The sequence below is a fragment of the Nannospalax galili genome, unplaced genomic scaffold (genome assembly GCF_000622305.1).
Source record: "Nannospalax galili isolate Female #2095 unplaced genomic scaffold, S.galili_v1.0 scaffold259, whole genome shotgun sequence".
Taxonomy (NCBI): Eukaryota; Metazoa; Chordata; class Mammalia; order Rodentia; family Spalacidae; genus Nannospalax; species Nannospalax galili.
In genome coordinates this window covers 332,060-337,214 of record NW_008344750.1, presented here as the reverse complement: position 1 = coordinate 337,214, position 5,155 = coordinate 332,060, and the positions used below count along the sequence as shown (strand labels likewise).

The following is a 5,155-nucleotide window of genomic DNA, read 5'->3' as shown; positions in this document are numbered from 1 at the left end:
AGGAGGAGGAGGAGGAGGAGGAGGAGGAAGAGGAGAGGGCTTAGAATGGCCAGGCTGCAGTGTAACAATAGCAGCGTCAGCATCTCCTCCAGGCACAAATCTGTCAGTAGTGATGCTGCCTCACCTTGTGTTTTAAGCATTTAATACTGTAGCATCATCAGAATTCTTCTACTGCCATGAGTCAACTGCCTCCTGGACTAGTCAGGCCAGTTGTTATGGAAACACCACAATCAGGCAGTGAATAAGATCACTGAGACATTCATATAGATATTTTCAGAATGTTCTGAGAATATCTAACTATGAATCAAATCTAGTCACAATATTCCCCAGAAAAGAATGCATGTAATTTTATAATGCCTACTTTAATTATGCAAATATCTTAAAACAGGATTTATAAAAATGCCATAACTTCTTGTATGCTTCTCGTTTCCTTTTTTTGCAGTGTTGGGGATCAAACACAGGGCCTTATGTATGCTAGGCAGGTGCTCTGCTACTGAACTATATCTCCAGCCCCTTAAAAAGAAACTTCAGCCGGGCGTGGTGGTGCATGCCTTTAATCCCAGCACTCCGGAGGCAGAGGCAGGTGGATCTCTGTGAGTTCAAGGCCAGCCTGGTCTACATAAAGAGTTCCAGGACAGCTGGGGCTACAGGGAGACCCTGTCTCTAAAAGACAAAAACAAAAAAACAAAACAAAAAAAAACCCAAAATAAAAAACTTCCTAAAGCACTTTCATAAAACAGGGATGCTTTGTTCTGCCTAGTTATCTTCAGAGAAGCAATTTTCTATTGATAGCATTGGTACTATTCAGCGCTGGGGAACCAGACAGGATTTTTAGACAGAACCATCTAGAAGCAGAGGGTTGGTGGGACAACACAAGTCTTAGGTGAGAAGGGAAGCCCAGTCAGCAGAGGCAGAGGTGGGTATGCGATCAAGGGTGAAAGCAAGTCAGAGAGTCAGAGATGGAATAGAAATAAGAAATGTGTTTCCATAAACCAATGGTGAAATGATACATTTATTGGTAGATAAGTTGAGTAAACCAGTTCATTACATAAAGAAAAATAGAACTATGACCAGTGATTTAAAGTGGGCTAAAAAATTGTGAAGTTGTTAGCTTATAGTTGACAGAAACTATTCAGGCAGGAAAAAAAAAAACCTTCAAAAGTCACGCACAAAAGGACCAATCTGCATACTAAAAAAGGAATACATAGAAAACAAAAAAGAGCATTGAAGATATTAATACAAAGGGAGGAAAACTAGAGGATAAAATTTGAAGAAAGTAGAGACCAAAGGTGGAGACAGTATGGTGGTTCAGCACTTTGGAGGCTGAGGCATAAAGCCTGGGAGTTCAAGGCCAGCCTGGACTACAGAGGGAAATCCTATTTCTTTTGTTCTTGTTGTTTGCTGTTTTTGTTTTGAAAATTTTAAGATTTGTTTATTTTGGGGCTAGAGAGATGGGTCAGTGGTTAAGAGCACTGGCTGCTCTTACAGAGGACCTGGGTTTGATTCTCAGCACCCACACGGTGGCTAACAACTGTAACTCCAGTTCCAGGGGGAATCCAACCCCCTCTTCTGGCCTCTGTGGGCATTGCATGACACAGGTGCATTTACATACATGCAGGCAATACACTCATATACATAAAATAAAAATAATAAAATATTAAAAACACGAGTGCTTTGCTTGCATGTATATAGGTGCACCACATGTGTGCAGTGCCTGTGGAGACCAGAAGAAGGAGTTGAAGCCCTTGGAATTGGAATTACAAACAGCTGTGAGCAGCCATGTGGGCGCTGAGAAAGGAATCCTGGTCTTTTGCAAGAGCAGCCAGTGCTGTTACCTGCTGCTGAATCATCTCTTCAGACCTCTTCATTTAAATTTGTTTGTTTGGGTCCCTCCCACCCCTCCGCATCCCCATCCAGCAATCTCCTCATTTTAAATTTTTTTTAAAGACAAGATTTTCCTATGTTACTCAGTCTGGTCTTGAACTCACAATCTTCCTGCCTCCTCCTTTTAAGTGCTGGGGTTTCAGGTGTTGACTTCCCCATACAGCTTGCAACCCTGTCTAAAATCAAACAAACAAACCTACCTACAGTCAATTGGAATCACTGAAAGAAAGAATATTTCCAAATTATCCAAGCCATCAATGACCAGATTAAATACACTCACAGCCACCTGTTACAAAGGACAAACAGATCTACACAACAATACTTTATAGTTAAATTTCAGAACCCTGAACACAAAAGAAGCACAAACTTCCCAACAGATAGAGGAGTTATATCCAAGGGATCAAAAATCACTTTGGATTTCTCAAGAGTAGTAGTGGGATTCCAAGACTACAAATGTATGATTATGAGAAAAATATTTGCAGTGTGTACGTGGCTGAACTAATGGAGAAGTTAGAGTGAGGATGTTCTCAGACTTATCTCAAAGTCTGCTTCAGGACACTGCTGGAAGATGTGATTATCCTTAAAGAAGAAACAAAAGAAGAAATAAAATGACAGGAGGGACTTGGAAAAAGACACATAAGCTGCAAGTGGAAGACGGGGAACCCTGCTGATAGGTGTGAAGGGGTCTTGGATGAGTAGGGCAAACTTCTGGCCTGTGAGAAGCCGAAGCCTCTGTGAGTCAATGAGGAATGGGATTTGGTTGAATACTGGGCTATTTGTAAGTGCCGAGAGGAGATCGTCTCACAATTTGTAGAGTGTTTAGTACTTAGGGAGAAATAATTGCCAATCAATATTAAAATAAAAACTGAAGGAAAAAAAGAGAGTCAGTACTGTGCTCTGACCCCAGAAGAACTTCTTCAGATCCCCCTCCCCACCCCTGCCAGCTCAGATGACATCTTCCTGTTTAACAGCCCTCAGTCAGACTGGACTAACTGTTGAGGGATGGAGCCAGGTCAGGATGGCTGCGTCATATCAGAACAAGCTCTGGTTCTAGTCTATCATCCAACACCTAGTCAGCCTTGGCTAGCAACTTGGCTGAATCGAAAGGAACAAAGAAGGATAGAACAGGCCTTATATAGCATCTGCCTCAAGGAATGTATGTCCCTGAAGAGATGGGTCAGAAAAGAAATGAGTTTGTGATGTGTATGGTGGGTATTGTTTATGGGCATCCAATCCAATATCCACTGTGCATTCACATCTGTTAGCAGGACTATATAACTGGCTGGTTGGCATGGAGTCGGTTGATATGCACAACTTTCACCTGAGACTAATTGATCCAGGTCACCTCACTTCAAATGAACCATCATTTTTGGTGGTTTTGGTATTTTGCCACTGAGCATAAAGAGCTAGGAATTAGGAATTAAGGTCATGCATGAAAGTTTCTTAAAAGTTCCTGGATGGCTGCAGCTGTTGAGAAAAGTATATGATAGTGTAGAAATGTAGGGGTGGGGACAGGATGATATTTCTGTGTAACCCTTGACCTGGTGTTTATAACTGGGAGAACAACATGTTTCAACTCAGCACTGCTGTGGCAGCAATCCACTCCATAAAACAGTGTTGCTCTCAAGATCAAGTCAGTCAACATTCAGCATGGATGGGGAGGGACTCATGAGGGGCCATTCCTCACTGAAGAGCTATTGACAACTGACAGGTGCTGTGGGAGCAGGAGTCATTTTTCTTCAGGGGCATGGCCACTAGTAGGTTATCCATGCTCTGACAGATGACCCCACAGCCATGTGCATGCAGCCAGCACTGACTGGACTCTCAAGGAAGAAGAGGACAGGGAGGGGTCTGAGGGGAGTGAGAGAGAAGATTTGTGTTGGATATGATCAAGATATATTATATACATACATAAAATTGTCAAAGAATAAGTAAAATATTCTAAAAATATAACTATTTAGCTCTTGCTATTGCACTACACATAAGAATTTCAGTTATGTGCTCACTTCAGCAGCACATATACTAAAATTGGAATGATACAGAAAAGATTAGCATGACCCCTGCACAAGGATGATATGCAAATTTGTGAAGCATTCCATATTTTTTCAGAAAAAAAATCGACATATGTTCTCCCTCATATGTGGATCATTGAACCAAATCCTGATAAGTGAGTATGTATCCAGACATAACTACAGGAACCAGGACAATGGAAAGGAAACAGGGAGGTAAAGGAAAAGAAAGAACCTGAAAGAGAAGAGTAGGAAACAGGCCTTAATTAGGGAGATATGGATAAAAATTGGGTTAGTTTAACGGAGGGGGGAGGGAAGGTTATACAAGGAACCTAGGGGATAAAGGGAAAGAAGGATCTCAGGAGAGGTAGGACCATAGGAGAAGGGTATTATTAAGGGAGAAAGGAGAAAAATGGGGGCATCTTAATTGGGGAAACCATGATGGAGGGGTGAGACAATGCGAGAGATAAGTAATGCCTAGCTAGTTTTAAAAACCAGAGGGAACCATATTAGTCCAACAACCTACTGACAAATTATTCATACCAGATCAAGAAATATATGTCAAGGCAATGTTTATCTGAGAACAACTGGTCTTTGCCAATTGTAGATAAATCTTGCCCAAGATTTATCTACATGGCACACAGTAATTAAAAGTACCAGACTGGTGGAACTAACCTTCTTGAATGTTTAACAGACATACTTTGAGGCCTATACTAATTTGGTCAGAGGGACATAAAAGACAGTCTTTGTTCCTTGCCCTCCTAGGTCGACTAGTTCTAGGGGATTATGAGCATCTCTCAAAATGTCCTGTAATTGTGGTGGGTCACCTGTCCTCTTGATCAAGGGGGCCGAGGAGACCCCATGAGATGGACTTGAACCAGTGTCCAGTCTACAAAGAGGAGGGTCAACACAGAGGAATCATTTTTTCCATGCTTCCAAGCAAAGCCAGCCATGGTCGAGCAGGACCTTTGACTTATCTTCACATAGGCAGAACTGGTAAAAGAAAGGAGCCAGGGGCTCCTCCCAAGCCCATGGACCCCTGAGGAACAGATCCTCAAACAGCCTTAAGAGTGAAAATAAATTGGTTTATCTGGGCCAACTGTATGACCTTAAACACCCAAAAGGAAACTATAACCAAAGATTAAAGGGGCCAATATAATTTCTTAAGAGTCCATATGTATAGCTAAAGGCTACATAACAAGCAACAATGCCAGATAGGAGATACCTTCTTTTGAGTTGTTGGCCCAGGTGGCCAGAGAGAA

At 41.9% G+C, this 5,155-nt stretch overlaps 1 protein-coding gene and 1 non-coding gene across 2 annotated transcripts in view; one reads left to right on the top strand and one right to left on the bottom strand.

The window, feature by feature from the left end:
- Slc5a4 (solute carrier family 5 member 4) overlaps positions 1-5,155 on the bottom strand; it is a 43,920-nt gene that overhangs the window by 11,424 nt on the left and 27,341 nt on the right. The window lies entirely within an intron of this gene.
- LOC115071690 lies at positions 3,883-3,989 on the top strand. Its single transcript, XR_003850783.1, has one exon. It is a non-coding gene; the product is annotated as a U6 spliceosomal RNA (small nuclear RNA).